The sequence below is a fragment of the Nymphalis io genome, chromosome 14, assembly GCF_905147045.1.
Source record: "Nymphalis io chromosome 14, ilAglIoxx1.1, whole genome shotgun sequence".
NCBI classification, from domain to species: domain Eukaryota; kingdom Metazoa; phylum Arthropoda; class Insecta; order Lepidoptera; family Nymphalidae; genus Nymphalis; species Nymphalis io.
Genome location: NC_065901.1, coordinates 3,653,653 through 3,679,431, shown reverse-complemented (window position 1 = coordinate 3,679,431; position 25,779 = coordinate 3,653,653). Strand labels below are relative to the sequence as shown.

General features: G+C 31.3%; 1 protein-coding gene across 2 annotated transcripts in view; it reads left to right on the top strand.

Annotated features, from left to right (window-relative positions):
• Nucleotides 1-5,570: 5,570 nt before the first annotated feature.
• Nucleotides 5,571-25,779, top strand: part of LOC126773426 (uncharacterized) — a 214,030-nt gene continuing 193,821 nt past the window's right edge. For both annotated transcript variants that reach the window (XM_050494380.1, XM_050494378.1), the window contains exon 1: nt 5,571-5,790. The gene's annotated coding sequence lies outside the window, so the exon portion shown is untranslated. The remainder of the gene's footprint in view (nt 5,791-25,779) is intronic.

Sequence of the window (25,779 nt, the reverse complement as noted above, 5' to 3'; positions counted from 1 at the left end):
CGCACCGTTTTAACTAGAGTTATTGTTTTTTACATGTTACGAGACGTTCTACTCTTTGGGAAATCTCGTCGACAGTTGTGGCGATCGCACTCTTTACATAGAGCCGTCATCCGTCAACGTTCTAAATCCTTACATATGATACACTCTTTCACTGAACCCTCACGTAGGGTCCTCTTTTCTGGACTGAGTACTCGGACTTATAATCGTTGATCCTGTCAAGTATCCACCATCAATACAATATACCGAAAGAAATGGTTAACCTTAGAAGATGTCACGGTATGTCAATAGGTATGCGGTATAATTACTATAATCTGTTTATTTAATATAAAAATATTAGAATTGTGATCTCTAGAGAGATAAAACTCAAGTAATTAACTAATTAATTATAAAGAGAGGATATTCCAAACATAATAAACGAAATATATACATACGACAATATATACAAACGAAATATATACATTTCGATAAAGACACGATTATTTACCGCAACCGTTACGTGATTGGTAAATTGTATTTTATAAGAGTATTCGTGAACGCATAATCAATGATTGTCCACGCGTCATTAAGTGTCTCGGAAGTACTAAGGGTTATCTCCTTAACTTTCTATTAAGTCGGCTCTGTCTGCTTCTAAGCTTTAATATGATCTAGTTTACCGCTAACTAGATTTGCTTAACACTAGGCTTTCATCTGATTTCTAATGTTTTACCGTAAAATGTTGGTGCTTAAATCATATATGTTTAGATTAATATTAATATAAATTTATCGGTATAAAAGAAAAACTATTAAAAATTTCAGTTGTCCATGTTACAATCTATGGTAGCTTCTAAAGTGGTTATAGAAAATACATACATATGGGATAAATAAGAATCTGAGTGTCTGTGAATTATGTTTTAAGTTCAAATGAAAATGACGAAACAGTACTTAACGTTTCGAAATAAAATGAAGATATATTATTATCACTGTAAGATTTATGGAAACATTTAAAATAACAACGAAGTGCTGTTTACCGTTAGGAATATAACCTTCAAATAAATTTGCAAATTGGCTTCCTTCTACCACAGAATACCAGACTGAAGGAAGAGTAAAATCATTATACAATTGCATTTTTAACCACGAGGTAATATTACAAATGAATTGACGTAATGAGTCCGCTACATTAGCGATTAACAAGCCATTATGATATAAACTGACTTGTTTATTATTTGAAGATCAAACATGTGCTTGGCAACATTTCAAATAATGTGCACATATTAATTATGTTACAGTTAGCCGTTTATTATCAGAGCGTTTTACAACATGCTGTATGAATCTCTAAAGTTAATACCATTACACACTTAGGTACATACGTCAGCTGTTCTTATAATAAATCTATTTTTTTTTTTCAAAATAGGTTGGCGGACGAACAAATGAACCACCTGATATTAAGTGGTCACTATTGCTCATAGATATTATCATTGTTAGAAATACTAACCACTCCTTATATCGCAAATGCGCCACCCACCAATCTTGGAAACTAAGTTGTTAAGTCCCTCGTGCCTGTAGTTACACTGAACTACATGCACGAGGGACTCACTCACCATTCACACCGAAACACAACAATACTAAGTACTGCTGTTTAGCGATAGAATATCTGGTGAGTGGGTAGTACCTACCCAAACAAGTTTGCACAAAGTCTTACCACAACGGAAGTATTTGTGACTAAACTAAACTAAACAACAACAACTTCTTACAAGGAAAAAAATACAACTCCGATGCGGCAGTCCAAACCGTCTTCAAAGAGTTTATTAATTCTCGCCCCATGGTTTTTTTAGTAAAGGGATCAATGAACTACCTATGAGATGGCAAAAGTGCATAGATAGCAACGGTGCATACATTGATGAAATAATACATGAAAAAATTTACTTTATATTCCTTCCGTACAAAACGCCAATTTCATATGTAAGGACGTAATATTACGAGATTGTCTGATCGTTTGACTCTTTTGATTACATCACAAGAAAATAATCAGTAGGTAGAATATACCTACTGATAGAAGTAGAATACTTATCAGAATTTAGTTCTGGTTCCAATACATATACTACTTTTTTTAGGAATGATACCGTTCTAAAGAGTTTTTAAGCAAATGTATTTATGTCTCAAGTTCTATGAACGTTATTTATATATCTGATATTCGTTACCTGCTTTCTCTAGGCTAATTTCGATGTATTGAATACTTTATTATTCGACCTTGACATCGACATTACGAATAATTTACGATCGTAATCGATATAACACTCGTAAAAGCACAGTTTGAACGTAATCGAGAATTAAATGAATGGTGTTTTTGATAGGCTGCGACCACGTGTTGCTGCAATGATGCGACTCACGATTTTTACTGTTAAAAACATTACAATCTTTTTGAATATAATATTGTCGTAATGTTTGTAATGGTATAAGAAAAAACGGAATTCTAATCCTTTTGTAATAACTTAATTTTGTTTAAAGTGTTCCAATTTTTTAATTAGATTACGAGGTGGTTAATATCAATAAATAAATGAATAAAACGTACAAAAGTAAAGAACTTAAACGGTTTTGCGTCAGTGTTTCACTGAAAAGTTTTATTCTTTATGCTACTTATATTTGACTTTGAAATTCAACTCTTATTGCAGCTGAAAAAATTTACTTTAAAATAATACAACTGATTGAATCTATACAAAAAATAGCTTACAATTGTCAATGTTAAAAAAAAACCAAAACGATCATAGACAATTTTGTCCCGTCTTATTTGTATATGCAGCCTAATCAGAGTATCCAAAGCACTTGACTGTTGCTTGTAATATAATTCAAGGATATAAAATTTAAATAGGTTGTAGTCGGACGGATTATCGGTTAACTTATTCATTATCCTAAATATACTTCGTTTATACTTTAAATTATACTTCCTCATTAATCGTTATTATATAGCCAGATGGATGAAAATAAGTTCATAGTGATTCTTGTATAGGGATTTTTATAAGGAACAACTATTGCCAGAGCATAATTTCGTTGAAAACGTCCCAGATAATATATTAATATTGAAACATTGTTAGTTATCTATTAAGTACGTTTTGAAATGATAATACGATGAAATATTTGTTTTTTTTTTCAAGTAGATTGTTAACAAGCACATTTTCATTTTAAAAATTATATTACAGGTAAAGCTACATCATTTCGGAATATTTATTTTACACAACACAAAAATACGTATGAGTACGAAGTGTAAATGGTAAAGCTTTATCAGTAGCAGAACTTAGAGAAACATTTCGTAAATGTACCGCTTGTGGGCAAATGGTTCATCCGTTAAGGAGAAGTGTTGGAGTTAATTCCACCTCGCTTCTCTACTTTGGGCTGGTTTATACCACATGTCAGTTTTTGTCACATTTGGCTTCACAACTGAGCTTGAAATGAATGATAAACACAATGATTGATATTTTCTGTTCGAAGCATAATTATTGAGTACAATCTTTTTTATAAATAGTTTTATAGCTTTATATTACTTTAATCAGTTAGTTAAGTATATATATAAGCGACGCTGAAGTATTTGAGCCGAGATGGCCTAGTGGTTAGAACGCGTGAATCTTATAATCTTAACCGATGATGGTAGGTTCAAACCGGGCAAGCACCACTGAATCGTCATGTGCTTAATTTGTGGTTATAATTCATCTCGTGCTTGACGGTGAAGGATAACATCGCGAGGAAACCTGCATGTGTCTAATTTAATTGAAATTATGCCACATGTGTATTCTACCAACCCGCAATGGATCAGCGTGGTGGAATAAGCTTCAAACCTCCTCAAAAGGGCGAGGAGGCCTTAGCCCAGCAGTGGGACATTAACAGGCTGTTATTGAAGTATTTCATACAGTTTAAATTACCTATGCATTTTTTTAACGAAACAAAAAGAAAATAAACATAATCAATCAACACTTTATACAACAACAGATTTATTGTTGTTTGGTTTCAAAAATATGCAAGCACATTAAAAAATGAAAATAAAGTAATTGACACTTTCTTCATCATAAAATAAGTATTGCAGTTTCTATATTAAATAAAGTTGCTTTCAAATGAAATCTGTTTCGAGGGCGACCGAATAAGAATAATGTTTTAGGCATTGGACCACCTGGTGGTAAGTAGTCAACACCCACTTTAGACATTGGCACTGAAAGAAATATCGATTATACCTTGGTTAATATTAACTTAAACCATCAAAGCACCACCATCCTTGGGAGCTAAGATCTTATGTCCCCAGAGCCTGTGGAACTGTCTCACTCACCCTGATTGGCGGTTCGGTATCGAGACGGCCATGCACAAAGTCCTACCACCAAGATGATAAAGAAACGTAGTTGGTTCAACCAGATTTTCTCAATAATTTCTCAAGTTGACAATCCGATTACAACTTAAAGTAGATCAAAGTTGAATAAAAAATCCACAACGCAAACAATTTTTGCATATTATTCATAATATCGAATACCATATATACTAAATCCATACATCATATACCTTATGTATTGGGAATAGTGTTTATTATTCAATGTTTTATTTGAAGAGTAATTTCAAGTACATTAATTTTTCCCCCCAGGGTGATAACTGACTATACATTGAATCGCAAAAATACTGTTCAAGGAAAATAATGTTCATGATATATTAAACCTTCTGAGAACACAATAAATGTTATTATTGTTTGTAGATTATATTGATATTGAGGGTAGGGTAGAAGATAATTGTGAAAAAAAAACTGTGTTGCTGTTTTGTTTACTTGTCCATTTTGTTAAACGGTTTTTTAAAGGAAAATATTAATATATATATGTTTTTATAATATTGTGTGGTTATTTTTTGAAATAGTTGGTTCACTGTTAATCGAAGTCAAATACGTATTGTATTGAAATGTCAAACTGAAATGTCAAAATGTTTGATTTGATGAAAAAAATGTGCTCTTCCGTATTAGAAAACTATGTTTCTAACAAAAAAAATAAATAAATTAAAAATAATTAAATATAACTTTAAAGTATAAAATAATCATTGCGATCGAAGGTACAACGTTAAAAGGTTTTTTTGTAAATTTTTAAATAATTAACCAAATAATTCCATTCTAATATTTATAACAATAAAAGATTATAAAGTATCAAGTTTTACGATGTTTTACTATTTAAACTGCTTGTTCATTCAGGATGGCGATAGAAAGGTGAACTTGTTTCTTATGTGGATAAATAATGTTTGGTCTAAAATGACGAATTTAAAACAAAAATTAAACATTTATGGAATTCCTACAAAGCACAAGCCGATCATAAATAGAGAGGCGCATTCGTGTCAAAAGTGAGCATGCGCCCGCGGTCAAAATCGGATGAAAAATTCGCCGCGCCAAATTTCCGAACTAAGGATTATCCTGTCAAATTTGACGCGCGCAAATTAAGAGCACGGTGGTCGGGTGAGCTTCAAAGGGAACCGGGCGAGGCGTCAATCTCACTTCGCCGATTTTTAGTTAGTTTCAAAATAAATGAAAAAAGTATTCAGTTTATTGCTGTCTCGCATCGGTAGCTCAGTTCGAGGTTCGAACGCAGCGCGCGCGCGCGTTCTTATAATGACATTTCCCGCCTAGAAACGTAATTCGAAATTATTTTTTTTAATTGTTTTTATTTTAAATTTTTAGTGTATTGTGCTTGTGATCAACTCTTTAAAGTGGTGTGTGTGATTGTGTGACTATTCCGTTTCTATAGATATTTTATGTGCGTCTTTAGAAATATGAAAATTAAAGCTGCGAAACTTCTTTTATATTGGGTAAGTGAAGATAAAATATATTTATTTATTTTATTTGTCAATTTCTTTTACTTGATCTGTTAGTGATATTTTAATATAGAAAATTTAATCGAAAACAAAAATGTCTTATGTTCAGGAAGCTAATAACTCATTATATTTAAATTAAATAAAAGTTATATTAAAACAATTATATAAGATATTGAATTTTTCTTTCGCGAAGAAAAGTTAAAACATGATAAAAACGTTTAAAAAACATTGTCTTGAAATTACTTTAAGTAAGTAAGTAACATTATGGTAAGTAATTTTAAGTTAAAAATACTTAAACTTAACATTCAAACGAGGAAAATAAATTAAACGGGTTATCTAAAGATAAATAGTAACAGTATTATCTCTTGTTTTCTCAACAGTACCGCGCTTATATATAATTGTTTCCATAGATTAAAAGGATTTATCTTACTATGTAAATATCTAACTTTCTACGCAAATATAACAAATATTAATACCAGTCATTTCAAATTGATGTCATGAGGAAATAAATAAATTTTAATATAATTAAATTTATTGATTTAATTTTATTAATAAAAATTCTATATTCTAGAATTTCTTTGACTTTTATAAATGAGACCAAAGTAAAAAAAGCAATCAAAGGGGGTATTGATTTTTGACGTCTTCGGAAATATTTGGAAAGTAGTTTTATATATAATTTATTTAATCTATTATTTCTGGCAAAAATAACAAATAATGTGCCAGGTTTTTAATATATGTATTCTGCTGTAAAGACAACTGGCACACAACTATGTAGAAGTCGATAACAATAAAAAAAACGCTGAAGGCAATCAAAATTGTAATCCTGAAGTTTCTGATTCCTGGAAATAAAAACATGAAGACACATCAAATTAATAAAATCAATTAAAATAGTAGAAAGATATACCAAAGGCGCGGACAATACTTTTGTGGAGATTTGTTTAATTTACATAATTTTCTTTTATCAATTTAGGATTTATACAACGCACGAGCTTTTATAATAAATTTCGTCTCGAACATAGATTTTCACACCAGCATTAATTATGTAAAATCAAAAAACGTCCGAGTATGACAAAATAAATGAGAAATACAGCTAATTGGCTGCTTGAGTATATATTTTGACAATCGATGAAGCTTATTAACATATACTGCATTAAATTACGTATAGATTTATGATTATTACATTTAATTTTGATTAATTTTGTTCGTGTGAATAATGTATTCAACAAAAAAAGGAACACTAGCAGATGGTAAGTCCCGGTTTGAACCACTTACCACTTGCACTGGAAGGGTAAGTTCAAGCTATATTTTAATTAGTTTTATTTTCATAAGATCGACTAAGTGACAGACAGTTACAGTCAAGGGAAATTTAATTGATTATGCCCAAATCCTATATCTATACTAGCGTATAAACGACAATATATCTGAATTATTTTCGTAGAATCTGATTTTGTGCGACATACCTAATGATAAAATTTGGCATCGATCTATAGCTATTTTCATCTTTATATAAAAAATAACAATTAAATATTAAAAAACCAGTGATTTTTATACATTAAAATGTAAATATTCAAACCTGAACTCTGCAAAACTAGTAAGTTATAACGGGCATTGAATAAAATGATAAGTTTAATATAGTATCATGGTTCTTGAATATAATTAAATGATTTACATTAAGATATTTAGGTTTAATAAATAATGAACAACTTGAAAAAAACAGAGGTCAATTTTAGTTCATAATTTTCTATCGACTTCGGCTCTTCCGAATACGGTCGAACAATCACGAACGAAATGTTCTAAATGCTTAGGATAGTTGAATGCGTACAAAATTAGTAGCGTCACGTGCGTATGCACTAGAAGTACAACTAGAATGTTTATTCGGCTTCCCTAGACCGTTGTACGCCTTTTTGTATTCGATTTTCAAAGTAAGTTGTCGTCTGCGCCCGTGTGTTTTGACCTGGTAGATCGTGTTATTTCCGATTGATGTTGACTTCTTAATTGCTGAAGTCCATAGTCTAGGTCTATATAATCTCTTTATAATATATATTTTAGTCGTTTATAACTGTTATTGATTTAAAATCTGTTGTAGTGAAATAATCTTACAATTTGAAACGACTCTATGGTTTGTTTTAATAAGCAAGTAGGTACAAAAAATTGTATATTTCAAATATTGTAATATCTGGTACTATAATCTACAAGCCATGAGATTTCAATTAACGTTTAAAAGAAAGAATGAATTACGATACTAATTTCAAAAAGAAAAAATAAAGGTTAATGTTGATAACGTTATTAATTAAGTATGCAAATTATAATATTTTTATTCGTTGTAACGTCCAGTTATGTTAATCAAAGTACATACCTTCATTTGGAAGTAGGCAAGTGTTGTTGAATATTAAATGTCCGTGTCAAAATAACCCCACTTAATAAGCGTAAACAATGCGAGGCTACCGTGTACAATCATTAACAGTATTTACCATGTAAATAAGCTTCGAAACTTTCTTGAAGGTACGGACGAGTGAAAAACTTTAATGAACTTGAAGAGATACTTTTACTCGATGGTAAGTGGTCTGCATTGACCGTAGATATTGGCATTGTAAAAGTGATATTGTAACCATCCTTTACATTACAATTGCGCCACCAATCTTGGCAAATAAGATGTTATGTGTTTCGTTCCTGTAGTTGCATTGGCTCTTTCACGCTTGAAACCGGAAAACAACAGTTACTAAAGACAGGAAAGAGGAATTTGAAAACTTTACTAGCAAGTAAATAAACTTTTTACGATACCTAACTTAGGTATCTGACTTAATAAAAAAAATGTGTTCGTTATTATTTATTCTTCAAACCGGAAAAGCGCAATGTATATACTGTTCTTTGATCGTAGAATAACTACGTGGGTGGTACCCAGATAAGCGTGCACTCCTTACAAAAGTATTTCATATAACTACTAGTAAATGAGAGAATGTACGTACTGAAAGTTATTAAATGGATGGATTCAGATAAATCTTTAGGATATTATTGTATTTGCATTTTTTGATTTTATGCATTACTTGTAATGTGGAATGAATACCCTATTAAAATTTAATAATTAATTAAATGGCTTGTTCTTATACTATTTATGGAGACAGTGCAAATTAAAAAAATGATATGCCTTATAGTATAGGTGATATAAAATGGATGCTGTATTACTGGCTTACACAAAAAACACTCGGGATAATCCTTTTTACTTTGCAGGGACCACACAGGGTTATTGAATTAATTAGAATATCTTTTAATTAATTAATATAATGAGTTTATTTATAATCTCCATCTTATTGCCTCTATTGGTGACTGGACGATTGGTTCATTTTTCGCCTAGAGAATATGTATTGCGATTTAAAGGAGAAATGCTGCTAGCATTCTAGCCACCATTCCACGTAACTATTTTTAATTTTTATTTGTATATATTTAAAGCTTTAATGTATATAATTATGTAATTATTATAGTAGTATGAATTAGAATTTAAACAAAATATAGTTAATTCGTTTTCTGTAGCTATAAATTGAGCACTACAACATTGTGTGTTCCCTTTGAGTACTTATTAACATTTCCTTGTGTATATATAATAATAATAAAAAATGAGAAAATGAGTCTTTTTATTTTTATTGTTTGTTACGCTGTCACGTCTTAACCCGATCATCAGGGAATTTTGCATACATGTTTTCAGGTGTACAAAAAATGATATAGGGTATCTAACAACTGATAGTACTGTAGGCGAACTAGGCGAAGCCGCGGTAAACTAGTTATGATATAATTCCAAGATAAATAATTGATATAGAATTAGCATCAATGATAAATTAATACTTATTTATTATTAATGTTTCTCTCATCCTGCAATATAAAAAAAATGTTTTGTTATTATTTACTTCTAAGTATGTTCGTCATAACTGTACATTGTTTACACCAAACTTCGTCAGATTGGGAAGAAGAAAAGTTTACACTTAGTCATCTGGTATCTTGTATGAGACTGATAGATGCCACTGAACTTGCAATCAAAAATGGTTAATTGTATATAATTCATCAACTTTTTTTTTTAAATATTAGGTAACGACACTTTATTTTATTTAAAAACTCATATATTTATTTGACCTTACTTATAAACGTTGTTTTTCTTCTCTCTTTCTGTCCTCATTGATTTGACTTTAGGAAGAAGAAGACACCGCATTGTTTAACTAATCACTACCCTCAACAACATTTATATGTATTTAACGATTTAAGCAACACATTACAAGAATAGTAGTTATGGTACTAAATTAGTATCAACTATCTAACAAATTGTATAAAGTTGTGGTTTACAGAAAAGGATAAAGGACACTCAACACCTTAACACCTGCTCTCATCCTTCCATCATACGCGGGTGAAAACGCAGATAATGATTTATATACAAAAATATTTAATTACTTGGTGTTATATTATATTAAAAAAATATTTATCGTTTTCGATTTGAAGCCGAAAAATTCGCTTCTCATTTCGAATTGTATGACAATACTATCTATTTAAATTGTAAGTACCAAGATTGTATCTAAGTTTAGTTAAACTCATTTACGCTCAGTTCCTGAGCAATAAATTTGATCTCAGATTAAGTAAAATTGGTAGAAATCTGACAGTCGACAGTGGCAATGAATGTCGTGCACACATCAATTAATTGTCCAATGCAATTAGATATACATTTAGGTACAGTTATAATTATAAACCTTAGTGCTATTTACATAAGAGCCATAGTTAACATAAACATAATGTTTGTCGATCATTGCAATAGGAGATAAACCTACACGCGAATTTGGGTTTTAATGAAATAGTAAATTAGGTCTATAATGCTGTATAATTTATATCTGCGATAGCACCTAAATAAGACTAGAAAATAATGTACACTAATAATAAAGTAGTTGATACAAACAGGGTTTGGGCGGCAGAAGTGAAATATTTCTACCTTAGTGTTCATAAGTCAAGAAACAATTTGTTAACTTCTGCGGCTACATTAAACACTCCTATATTTTGATACGGTTTTATAATCATTGTTAATGTATTAAATGGCATATTTAGTTCTAACTAACAGCCTGTGAATGTCCCATTGCTGGGCTAAGACCTTCTCTCCTTTTTTGAGAAGATTTTGGAGCTTATTCCACCACGCTGCTCTAATGCGGGTTGGTAAAACACACATACATTTCCAAAAAATACCACCTAAGCTTTATTTTTCATCGAATAAAATATTTTAATAAAAATCGAACTTATGGGATACGATACTTTAACATTTGAAAATACATGAGCATAATATAATAATTGCCTTTAAACAGTACAACATAAATATAACTGATTTCGGTTATTCTCAACGGACTTTTGTTCACTGGCCAGGATTATAATCCTATATAAGATTGTGTGTGCAACAAAGGTGGTCTCTCTATCCTTCATGCTAAGAGAGTTAAGGCATATGAACCACGGCTTTATATGCTTCTGAGAAATATAAACACTAGCAACTTTTAAGCTCCGAAATGCTACTGAGAATTTATGCACAGGAAAACGTATTATGTTTTTTATTGGAAAGACGTAGAATTTGAACCAACGACCTGACATGCTAACTTCTATGGTAACCACTAGAACAACAAGATATTCGTACATCGAAATTCGTATGTATAGACAGATACAGCCCTTGTCCAAATTTTATATATGGGTAGATAAAATTCATCAGTGTTAAAATATATATATCCTGTCTACCAATCACGTGTCAACGACCTCATCATAAACATCAATAGTACATATTATTGCTAAACATTCAAAATTAAGCCTTATTAGATCGGCATAACGCTCCAAACAACTGCACAACTCGCATACAGACTAGACTCCCACAATGAAAGCGTATCCCTAGGGATTAAGTTTTTATTAATATGAAATAGTCTCCTTATGTTAGACATGCTACAAATAACTAGTAATGTCCTAGTATACTTAGTAAACATGTGATTTGTTATGGTCGTACATTGTAAAACAAAAAAACACTGACTAGGGATCTTAAGAGAGAGGGTTCTTCCTGACTGGCCCAAAAAGCCAGTCTGGGTACGGGCCTCGAGGTTGCCCCCTTTATCCGGGCTATTCCTCACCGGCAAGTCTTACTGGCCGTGTCATTTTATTTTTGGTTTGGTTCCCATGAACCTTGAGACCATTCTCAATGACCCAGTGGCTGTCTTATAGTTCGGTACTTCTTCTTTTATAGGTTGTCTAATCCGGATGATTGTCGCTAGGGATCTTGAAATCCGCACCAAATTGTTTCGTTCACAGTATCGGATATTTTTATTTTTCTTACAATACGATAACTTACATGATAGTAAGCAGGCATAGTGAAAAAATATGTGAATTATCTATACTAATATTATAAATACTAAAGTACTAACTGTATTTCTGTCTGTTACGCTTTTATGGCTAAACCTTTTATTTGATAATGAAATTTGATAAAAAGCAAGCTTCAATCCCTAGGAAGGCTATGTTTTATTTTTACCTAAGCCTGATAATAAATACCCCCAATCTGCAGGCGAAGTCGCAGGTGAAAACTAGTAAGTTGCATATTGCTAATTTGCTGTCGAACAAGCCATCATTATCTTACAATAAATGACTATTAGATAATAAAATGCAATTTTGTAAGTTGTACCAATTTAGACTGGGCCCATCGGATATTTACGAGTTACTCAATGTTAACCAGTTCCATGCAAAGATTGTTGCACGCGTTTAAGTTAATATTTTGTGAGACAAGTAAAGTACTAAGAGTAAGTACTAAGAGTAAGTCGTATAGCTAAGTTAAGAACATAAAATTATAATTTTATCATCAACGTGCTAACTTGATCGAAACGATGATCGTTTTATTTGTGTTAAAAATGATTATAGGGAAGAGATCGGCTTACATGCAAGTTGTATAATTATGCTAAATGTATTTTCTAGGTAATGTATGTGTACTTAAGTAAAATTGTCAGATAACGAATTATCAGATATGCAAAACCAAATTTGAGGCGATAGAGAAAATTATTTACTAATGCGTTCAGTTAAAATATTAGTAAATAATAAGAGAATCTATTTGTATTAAAAATGTGTTCTCTAAAACATGTTGACAAATATTCATATTCTTATATATTTATTGATCAATCTATCGAACACATTAAAACTATTTATCCGTTGTTACAAATTACCTATTGAAAGCTGTATTTAGCGAATACAATCGTAAAATTACCTCCTTACTCATACTCGTCCCGAGTATCATGAGTCCCGCAAAAGTACAAATAACATAAACGGGGCTCATACGACAAGTAATATTATAAATAATTTATGTTTTATAAAAAAACTAAAAAAAAAGTGACTAAATGATTAAAAACATAGTCCAAAACTAATTATTTTAAAAATGAACAGATGAAACAATTGTACTTTTTTTGGAGTAATAGGTCGATGAATGTTATTAAATGTATAACATTTCTCTCTTATTACCCTTACTCGTGACAGGAGGGTTATTTAATTTTTCGCTTAGAGGACTGGAATTACTTCTCGCTATCATTCCACGCAGTCTTTTGCATAACAATTAGAGGCAGGTAGTGGACCATAACAAAAACATAAAGTATATCACAATTATTTATCTTACCAATGTATTATTAAAATGATGGTTGTTTTAAATAAAATGTCTATGACATAACCTCTATAATTTTTGTATTTCAAATAATTAAAGTTATGTTGTCTTTGTGGCAAAGCTCCGCGGCTTCTTTGATCTTCAGCGTCTCGACTTCGTAAACCTTCGCAGCTGAGAATTTGATTTGAGAACAATAAATTTAATATAATGACCTAAGAATGAAATAATTATGAATTATATTCGGATGATAAAATAAGGTTCTTCATAAGATTCTAAGTACGAGAAATTATGGATTGAGCAATGAAATTCTAAAATTTATGACAGTACAGTAACAGCCTGTGAATGTCCCACTGCTGGGCTAAGACCTTCTTTTTTAAAGACCTCTCTTTTTTAAAGAGAAGTTGAGCCGAGATGGCCCAGTGGTTAGAACTCGTGAATCTTCCACCACCACTGAATTTTCATGTGCTTAATTTGTATTTATAATTCATTTCGTAATTGACGGTGAAGGAAAACATCTTGAGGAAACCTGCATGTGTCTAATTTCACTGAAATTCTGCCACATGTGTATTCCACCAACCCACATTGGAGCAGCGTGGTGGAATAAGCTCCAAACCTTCTCCTCAAAGTTTATTAATTTACTAAAATTTACTTAGTCATAACTTGTATAAATTATGCTTAAGTGTTTACATTAAAGGCATTCAAAATTTAGTGAGATAAATATATTTTGCAAATTAAATAAAATATAAAATAAATTTCCATTAAAAAGAAAATTCGAGAAACTAATAAAAAATAAATTTAAGTACTGCAATACTTATCCAAACAAATATTTCGAAGATACGCATCATATTGAAATTAATGTTTTGCATATATATTACATATGTGGGATTTAAAATTTCTAGTCGTTTCCTGTTTAAAACTCTTGGCAAATATATAACAAACATGAGATAAACCGTAGCTTGCAAATGAAATCATTGCGAAGCTTATCTATTACGAGTATATAAAAGTGATCATGTCTTTTGCAGATAATTTTTATTAAATGCGTTGTTATGACTTGCAATGCCTTAACTAATTCTGTAGATGTAGTTATATAACATATCCATTTAACAGTGGATGTAATATTTTAAGAAACGCAAGATCTAGCATCGTTTTTCGTTATATAAATGATATGTTGCTAAAGAAATGACATTTATCGTTTTTATAAACGAGTATATATGAACAAAAAGCAAGTTTTTACTTATCGAAAATAGTGGATCATACGTTATTTTTATTGGTGTCTCGGCCAATTAACCACTTAACACTATAGGTGTTGAAGATTTCCATCAGACAACGACGATAAACAGGTCCAACGAGTTAAAATACTTAACGAGACACGGAGGATGTGGCAACATAAATATTTAATAATGCCATAAGATGCAATTACTCGATTTAAATACGATTACTACTTATAAAGTTCAAAGGGTACAGTTTTGTGCTGATGGAAATTTATTTCTGGTATCAGCTTCCAGATGAATACATACCTCAAAGTTAAGCTTGAATAACCCCTAAGTTAATGGTTGATTCTATAGAGATATATATTATATCAAGGTAGTATGTATTAATAGTTGTAACGGTAAATAAGCGTGGAAATATTGCCACCAGCGTGTAATCTCATTTATGCTGTTGAAAGTCCTTCACGACCACAAATTTTAGAGTAATTTTGTTAAAATTTTAATCACCCTGTTATCGTTTTATTTACGACTTTTTACTATATCTATAACTCTCCCAGAGATGCGTGCGATGCGCTCATATGATTTGTTAATAAGTAATACCCAATCATAGCTAGTACATAATCTAAATACCACTTTACTGTTTGTATCTCTAACAAATTCATATAAATTTCGCGCACTAGATACTCTACTGTTAATACTTTCAATATCCTGATATATGGCAAGCAATTGGTGTATTCTGATATGTTTATAACTAAGTAATTGTGTATATGAATAATATATTCTAAAGTTTACGGTACGGTACATTTACGTCCGTGAAAATTCGTGTCTTTAGTATATGCATAACTATAATATAGTGGTAGGCTAGTTGAAAAAGAAAAAAATAATCGGGTTTAATTACGAATATCATTGTTATACTAATGTGTTTTATACTTAAAACTTTAAATGAAAAATTATATATCTTTTAAATTGATTGTATATTGTATTATTATCTCTATATTTAACCTAGACCTTTGTGAAAGTAGTTTACAATTCTTGATTAACTGCTACTTATCTAAATTAACAGATTACCAAAGTAATAAAATAAATGTTTGATTCAGCATTAAGCATATAGAAATAGCTTAATTGCTGGTTTCTACTTTATCTGCATCTATGACAACCAATGGTATAACGCACGTCTTAGATTTAATTTATTTAAATTAAAATGTGTTGTTTTCTTTTGTTTTTTTTTTTAATATACTTAATTGTTTTTTTTAATGGATTTATATTTATCATCACGAATCATGCCAATACTTTTAATAAAGGCAATGTTATTTACTTATTGACATAAAACAATCAAAAACAATTACTTATCTTATTACTATAACATTATAATACACTCGTATCGATAAGTGAGTGTCATTTTGTATTTTGGGAGATAAAAAAAATGTTAAAATTGTGACACTACTAGAGCGACACGTAATTCGTGTATTTTTAATCTCGTCTACAATAAAATACTACCACATATGCGAGATTAAGTGGTCAGTGCTTCGGCCGCGGATATTGAAACTATGCCAATCGTTGGCTTCATCGAGGAACTCTTCTAATTTGATTGTGATTAGGAGAGACCATACATGTAATAGAATTATTCAGCGAATTCACCAAACGCCCTTAGACATTGGCATAAATATAAATATATATATATTTATATTTAATTAAGATATAATTAAAATTAAGCAGATCAATCATTTATTAGAAAATCAGGGATTATAGAAATACATATATTACATTTTATAAAATCAGTCTTATCAATGATATATAAGATTAAGGTAATTTTCGTTATATTTCGTTAAGGATTATTAGACAACAGGATATAGTTACCACAACCTAAGTTATTGGTTAGCATGACTTTGTATTTTAGTTCTTGGTTCATTTTATGGTATTTTAAGAACGTTAAAAAATTGGTAAATTATTAATCAAGATGTAATAACTGGGATATGTTCTGTGGTGACGACACCGTATTAGATGTAACGGCTCATATCGCGGTATTAACAGAAGCATGTGAACCAGCGTGTTTGTTTAAATGTATATCTTATTTATCTTGCAGTGATGAGAATTTAGTTGGAATTAGAAAATTATTTTCTTAAATACTAGGTACATTTAATTGTGGGATTGCTTGGCATCATCATTTTAAATATGCGAATCTGTTTGTATTATATCAATCGGTTATATTTATAGCTTTAGTTCTACAATATTATATGTAGGTTTAGTTAATAGTATCTTGTAGGGTATTGCCGTATCCGGCTTGAAGGACCAATCGAACAATTGTACAACCCACGATCCAAAACCCACTCGCTATCACTACTATGATTAAAATCATGTAAAACAATCCGAATTTACCAATATTATATTACAGTACAGTACAGTAACAGCTTGTTATGTCCCACTGCTGGGCTAAGGCCTCCTTTCCCTTTTGAGAAGAAGGCTTGGAGCTTAATTATATTTATTTTTATGACACCTTACAATATAATATCATCTAAACCAAAAATAAGCGCGTTAGTTGGAACAAAGTAGTCTTCTTGTGAAAACTGAAAATAAAAACAGTTACATAGGGAAATTAATTTTCTATATTTTATTATTATTTAAGTTATAGTTGGACAAGCGAAGAGACTACCTGATGGCAAGTGGTAAAATATTAACCATTCCTTACATTGTCAATGCGTCACCAATCTTTGGAACTAAGATAAAAAGAAACACAACAATACCGAAAATTGCTATTTGGCGGTAGAATGTTTGAAGAGTGGCGGATGGCACCTACCCAGAAAGGCTTGCACAAAGCCGTATCGCCTAAGAATGTATAAACTAAAACAACTTTTGTGTTTTGCGTTACTTATATACATAATATAATCACCGCTGGGGCTTACAGTGGTAAAATTCATGATGTTAATAATGATTATTAAATATGCATACATTAGGACTAGGATGTGATTTGGAAACATGTTTGAATAACACTACCATATTAAAAAGCTTGACCTGGCTTAATAGTTTTTTACTGAATGTAGTATATATATTCTGCAGTAAACTTTCATCTTCACTCAACATCTTTGTCACTCGGAACCCGTTCACAGCCGACTTAACTCGTAGCTCGTAATCTCATTGCATATTAATTTATAGTGAATTTAAATTAAAAGCAGCTTAAAAGGTAACGTTATTTATCTGACTAGTTGGTTCGGATGCCATTAATAATATCCGTTCGATATTAAACACTAATTTCAGATAGAGAATATGGTTCATTTAATTTTATGTTTTTAATATTATTTGCAAAATATTCCCTTTTAAAACTAACTGCTACATATAAAACGAGTTAAAGATAAAATCTTTTCTAATAATAATTAATTAGAATTTAATATAAATATACGTTTAAATGGCATTGAGCAAGAATGTTGTCCTAATGTTCTTCGAAAAAGGGGGCAAAACCTTTTTGAAAAACTACAGACCTATTTCCCTCTTGAGCCATGTCTATAAGCTGTTTTCTAGGGTTATAACGAATGGTCTCGCGCGTAGACTTGACAAGTTTCAGCCTCCGGAACAGGCTGGGTTTCAAAGAGGATACGGAACCATAGACCACATTTACACAGTGCGGCAAATTATACAGAAGACCGAAGAGTATAATCAGCCCCTGTGCTTAGCATTTGTGGACTATGAAAAGGCTTTTGACTCTGTTGAGACCTGGTCTGTTCTGAAGTCCTTACAACGGTGCCAAATCGATTGGTGATAAATTCAAGTGCTGAAAGGTCTGCAAGAAGCTGCTGTTATGGCCGTCAAAGTACAGAATCAGCAGTCTGACCCTATCCTTTGCATCGAGGAATGAGACAAGAGGATGTCATTTCACCGAAATAGTTCACTAATGCATTATGAACATATCCGATGTTCAAGACGCTGCACTAGGAAGGACGGGGCATAAATATAAACGGCGAGTACCTTTCGCACTTGAGTTTTGCAAATGATATCGTCATCGTGGCAGAAGCCGTGCAGGACATGCAATATATGCTGAGCAGTCTGGCTGATTCTTCAGCTCGAATTGGTCTCCGGATGAACTTAGAGAAAACCAAGGTAACGTTCAATCAACACGTCAGTCTGGAATCAATAGCTCTTAACGGAGGTCCTCTCGAAGTTGTTCAGGAGCATGTGTACTTTGGGCAAACTTTGAAGTTGGGTCGAAACAACTTCGAGAGGGAAGCACGAAGAAGAGAACAGCTGGACTGAGCAGTGTATAGGAAACTCGGTCAAGTATTTTCGTCACGGATACCGCATATATATAAATATATATATATATATATGTCTTGTATAATCATTTCGATTACTTTGTAGTGAACATAGGAAATAAAAAGCGATCAATAAATCAATAAAATAAATCTTGTGTAAATTGTGAAAACACATTAAGTAAGTTACGGTTTTAATGTGAGTTTTAATGTAATTAAGATAATTTCCATAGATAGATTAGATTATCTTCATTTGATCATAATAAAGATAGCAGAGATTGATGATAGTTTTCAGAGAATATCGAAATTTAGTATGAAGTGAATATATCGAAACTTACTAATGTCATACTTAAAAATCATAGGTACGTAAGTTGTTAATACCCATATTATATTTAATTTCGTAGATACGTTCTTAGTGAGAGTGCGTAGTTTTTATAGCAAACGTAGGAATTAAGAGGCGATTTATTCAATAACGTAGTGTTAACAACTGCAATTTTATCTATATGAAAAACTGGAAGAGTGTCTACCCACAGCTTCACCTTCCTTTGAGGGATTAAGAGATATCCTATGTATTTTTCTGTACTCCTGATAACGAAAAAATAATGATTGGTTTTGTAATTGAGACGTCAAAGCTAACAAACAAATAAATAAACAAACAAACTCACTTTCGCGTTTATAATATTAGTAAGGATTCATACTGTTTTTATTTTTCCGATTGAGTTGAAACTCATAAAGAGGCATTGGCATTTGCGTGTATAGGTTTCTGTCGTTTCACCACGCGTAATTCTCGTGGTATAATTATTTGTGAAAAATAATAAAAAGTTACTTTCAATGCATGTAATCATTAGCTAGTTATGAATAAAAAAAGAATAGTACTATCGCTTGGTACCAAGCAATACTAAAATAAATAAACATAATATGTTTCAAAACAAAAAAAAATCACAGGAACCGCTAACCGAAGTTCTTAGTAAAAGTAATAAATAATATAATAAACGTAATAAACTGAGTTTGTTTGTTTTCACGTCTTAACTACTCAACTGATTAGCATGATTTGCACAAACCTTAACACCTGAATCACCCCCTTAAATGCGGGTAAAACCGCGCGCGGAAACTACTTATAAATATATTTGCGGAAATAGTTTTACACCTTTACATAAAAAAAAATTCTTAACGAATACGACAAACTTTCGGTATTCCAACAAACATTTACTTTTAAAAAACGTAACTGTATCCATGTTTCCCGCAGAACGAGTATCAACACTATCATTTGCAGTGTCGATAAACCAACAGAATGGGAGATTGACGGAGTTTTAACAAGTGCTCATGGAATATGCATGAGGCGCCCGGGGAAGGATGTACGTAATCACGCATCGCTGCAGATTCTTAATCGATCAGGGCTGCCTGCTATTCAATTATGACTGCTTTTTCCTTGTCAAAGATAACCCACAAATGCATAAAGTAACGGAAAATACATACATATTTGAGTTTATTTTTATTTTCTTCGACGTTTAATATATGAAAAAGATTTACATAAAATTAAAAAGTTGTCAAATTATTACTTAAAAAAGAACTTAAATATCGCTCGTTTTAGTGCATAAGGTCGTATGTATTAAGACAATTAGTCATACGACAGACTATAACAAAAATAATATGTTACTTAATTTTTTTCTATATTTATTTAATACGCAAAAAGTTATGTTGTATAAGTGTTGATTTGTACAGGGAAACATAGATATTATTACATTTTTATTTTACTTTTTTTAATTTTTAGTTTAGTTGGAAGAAAGAAACTTGTCAGCTTAAATGAACGTATGATTTCTAGGGAAAAGCTCTGATGTCTGAAATACACATATTTTTTAATCCATGTCTATAACTAATGTCTTTTTGTTTGGTCTTTTAAGTTACAGATTACATTCATTCACAAAGCTTCACACAATTTTTAATGGTAGTTTTTGCAGTAGCCGTAACGAAAGCTTATACATAACACTTTGTTAAAAACGATACGAAATGAATAAAATAAAATATTTATGCAATAAACGATTTGGTTTATATGTCATATTGTCAAAATTTAATTTATTCCTAATTTTGATGTGCATTCCCTTATCCATATTGTGTAGTAATTTATGATCTTTAGCACAAACATATGTTGAAAAAATTAACAGCTGGAACTCATAGTAATATTTAAAAGAAACGAAAAGTATGTCGTAAAAGCCTTATGTTTTTAATTATTGTGTTATAATAGAGATAAAAAAACTAGTTGCTTGTCCTTTATAACAGTCAATATTGATACGCTCAACGTTTTTAATTGTAATGTTAAAATAAGAAAATGAATATATTTATTGTTTATTTAAAATGGTAGAAGAACTACTTTATACATTCATCAATTAATACGCACAAATTATAATACATATTTATGTAATTGAAATTATATATATGAATAGTACTTTGATATTTCATTTACTAAAATCTTCGTACGTGACCGATTCTTATTAGTTTTTTACTACGTTATATATAATGAAGCTAGAGATGCAGAAACTACTAAACTGCAGTTATTTGATACATATGTTTATGTTTCATCGCGGTATTATTTCCACCCTCAGTATGAAAAATAAATGAATTGGTAATTTTACCAAACGAATTATTCTTGTAAAAAAAAAGTACAAAAGAAACTTATAATGTTTGGCTGAATAAGCAGCGATCTTTGCTCAAGACACATGTTTACCACTGGACCATTTTAGACATAAAAAAAACCTAAGCAGATACAATTATCATCATAATTATTCGGTTGCTCTTATAACATTTATTTGAGGACGTTCTATTATGAAATCTAGTCATATCAGTTACTACTTTACGCATGTCAACACACAGATTTCTTCTTCTTTTTGCTTTTCGCCTTAATTAACTGTAACACAAAATAAAATAAAAACACCAAAAAACCAAAACACTTGCTCGTAAAATCCCAAGTAGTAAATACGTGTGCATAAACATTGCAACTGTCACGATGGAAGCGATATTAATCACGTCACCGTCAACATAAAATTGAATGTACCGTGTCGTTTGAGTGATTATAAGCATAAGTATTTAGGCGTCGTTGACATGAATCGAAATATATACTAGCTCCTACACTATTCGAGATATGCGGGGCTTGTCGCGTGCTAAAATATACCTTGTTTATTTATAACGTTGACCAATCAAGCTTCGTGATATAGAAAGTGTGTTAGAGCTTATCTTATCAGAGTTTAATGAGTCAGGCTGTGTTTAGTCTGAATCATAAATCTATTATTATAAAAATATTGCATGTTCTGCATTAAGCTTGCCACTGTTCTTGGCAGTGCTTAGGTTGTTGTCACGCTTAGATAGTTTAATGCTAAACGGATAAGTTTATACTAGTTATATTTATAGATTAACGTTGTGCTGACAATGGTCTTAATATAAGAATTATGTTATAAAATTTCCTTGAGTCGGGGTGTAATTTCCTATATAAGTATGTATTTACAAAAGAAAAGTAGTATATGTAGTATATCAGTTGTCTAAAAATGTCCCAGGATATTATTATTATAATATATATATATATTATTATTATAATATATCCGCAGCCAGTTTCTATTAATGAAAATAATAGCAATATTAGTTATAGTTTTTATTAATGTATATTTACTACGTAATATATTTATATAGTGCAAAACTCGTTGCCTGCCTCGTTAGTCTAGTGGCTTGATAAGGCCGCAAACCCGGTCCTGGGTTCAATTCTCAGGTCGGGCCAGTAAAAAGTTATTGGGTTTTTCTGTCAGAAAATTCTCAGTAGCAGCCCGGAGTCTGGAAGTTGGAAGTGTGTATACTCCCGTGCCTCGGAAAGCACGTAAAGCCGTTGGTCCTGCGCCTGAACTCTTTTTGTCTGGAATAGAGAGTGTACCTGTGTTTGCGCACACACTTGTGCACTATAATATCTCCTGCGTAATTTGCCAATTAATCTCTCTTGAAGTTAGCCGCCGTAGCCGAAATCGGAGGTCATAATTATTATATAGTACAAAATAAAACTTTATTGATATATAAAATCATAAAAACAAGTCCTATTTACATGAGCCGTGCTATTTACTTTACAAAGAACCGAAAAGATATGTTTTTATAAATGCAAGTCGAAAAAAGACCGCTTAATAAAGATTCAGTTAATTTTAATATTATAACATAATGTACGTTCGCAGCAAATTTTAGAATTAAAGATATGAGTATAGCACACATGTAGCTCATACTTATATGTATCTACGTACATACTCCCGTTTATTTTCAGAATCACAGAATTACTTTTGATGGATATAATTTAAACAACGATGTATGATAAATACGAGCATCACTAAATTTAAAATGATTACTGCATTTATTCTTGTTTATTGTCGTCGAATAAAATGTATTTTGCTGAAGATAAATAAGTTGGTGATTGTTTTCTTATATCTTATTTCTCTATCAAAATGTTGATGATGTTGATGTTCAACTGACCAATTGAAAATGGCTGTTGTGGTCGTTACAACAGCCATTTTCAACGGAGACTAGACGATATCATAGTGATCAAGGGTGCAAATACTTTCAATTCTCTTACTCTCACAATCCTCCGCGACGGAAAGAGTTAAGGCATATAAAGTCGTTTGCGTTACGTGCCTCGTTAGACACAGGAATGTAAAAACTGTCACCTTTCAAATAAAACAGAAAAAAACTTGATAACTTTTTATAGCCATCGCACACTTTTTTCTTAGTAGTATTGTTTTGTGTAAGCCCTCAAGCCCTCTTTGTAGGTACCACCCATTCATCACATATTTGACCGCCAAACAGCAATACTTAGTATTGTTTTGTACCGGTTGGAAGGATGATTTACTTATACAAGTAATATAACATCTTAGTTCCCAATTGCAGGATTGGTTAATATTTCTTATAGTGCCAATGCCTACTGTCGATGATGACCACTTACCATCAGGTGGCCCATTTGCCTGTTACGATATTTTTTAAAATATGTTACGCACCAATATTAAAAAAAAAACACGTCGTAACCTCTTAGCTTATAAACTGGATACTAGAGCAATGAAATAGACGCTTCTGACCCGAGCATAATTATTATTAATATTGGACACCCTTAATAAAAGTCATAATATTTAATTATAAATGTCACAATAATTCTCTTTTCAGACAGGTGAATATTGGCAACCCTACAAGTGACGATATTAAACGCGTTTGATATTATCGTGCGTAATTGCAGTATAGCGCCTGCGCCGAATTGAAGGCGCCCGACAGTTTGTTTAATATACGATAACTTTGCAAATGGAAATGGCATGTATCGAATATATTTATTTATACTATTACAATAAATAGTTAATGTTAAATTAGGTATTATTTTACATTTTTCGGTTCTTTCTTTATACTTTAATACGTTACATGGTAGTACAGTACAGTGCAGTAACAGCCTGTAAATGTCCCACTGCTGGGCTAAGGCCTCCTCTCCCTTTTTTTTGAGGAGAAGGTTTGGAGCTTATTCCACCACGCTGCTCCAGTGCGGGTTGGTAGAATACACATGTGGCAGAATTTTGATGAAATTAGACACATTCAGGTTTCCTCACGATGTTTTCCTTCACCGAAAAGCACGAGATGAATTATAAACAGAAATTAAGCACATGTAAATCCATCGGTGCTTGCCCGGGTTTGAACCCACGTTCATCGGTTAAGATTCACGCGTTCTTACCACTGGGCCATCTCGACTTACTATACATTATATACATTATATATTATCATCATACATTATATATTACAATAAATAGTTAATGTTAAATTAGGTATTATTTTACATTTTTTGGTATTTCTTTATACTTTAATACGTTACATGGTAAAATTGTATCAAATAATAAGAACTTGATTTGAAGGTGTCAAATAATATGTACAGAGTTGCGCTGGTTATTTTTATAGTAAGAACTAAATTTCGACGTTTATTTTATCATAACCAGCAAGTCAAGAAAGTATTGTGTGCCTTTATGACTGTCGCTGTAGTCGTAATGATTTATAATATTTAATATCGAAAGTTGCCCTCTTAAAATATTGAAATAATTTAATTCTTTAAGAATAACTAAATATTTTTATTTATTAACGTATCAATCTATCTAAGTTCAATCATATCACATATGTGGATTAGACCACATATGAAAAATATAATAGATGTTGTCAAATTATGTTTCACCGTTCAAATTATTGTGACTTTGTGTTAATATTAATGTAACGCTATTTCTAATAACCCTTCAAATCTAAGGTTGAATGTGAACATATTGTGCTAGCAAGCGTACGTATGAGTGAACGTGCGCCTGCGCAGTGACATTTGTAACGATGTAACTAGTCGGATCTAAATGTCGTTTAACTGGGTACAGACACGTTGATTTTGTTTAGTAGAATTCATTCTATATTTAGTCAAATTGGAGATCACTGATGTGGAATTCGGGAAGTGATTATCGATCTTACGAGTTGTAATAAATCAGCTGTTAAACATAGTGGCCACGATATTTAAGCGACTACAGACAAGACTTAGTTTTTTTTTACTTTTATAACGCTTCATCCAATTTTGTAATATTATGATATTGTAGTAAACTACAAAACTGTTCTGCGATTCAAGTACATACACGATTATTTTTAATTAACCAATCTCTATCTTTCCATCTTTAAAATGATAAAATATTTTTAATATCAACAAGTATTACTTTTTTATAGTCCAGACATTTGCCAGACTTGTAACATGCGTGTTTTAAAACCAGTTTTTATTAAATTTCAAAAGGTTTCGCATTTATTTTAACGAAAACTATTTATTACATTACGGATTATTGACTATCAAAATATATAAGTTAGTCTCATAGTGGCTAGTTCAGTTCACACAGTTCAGTGG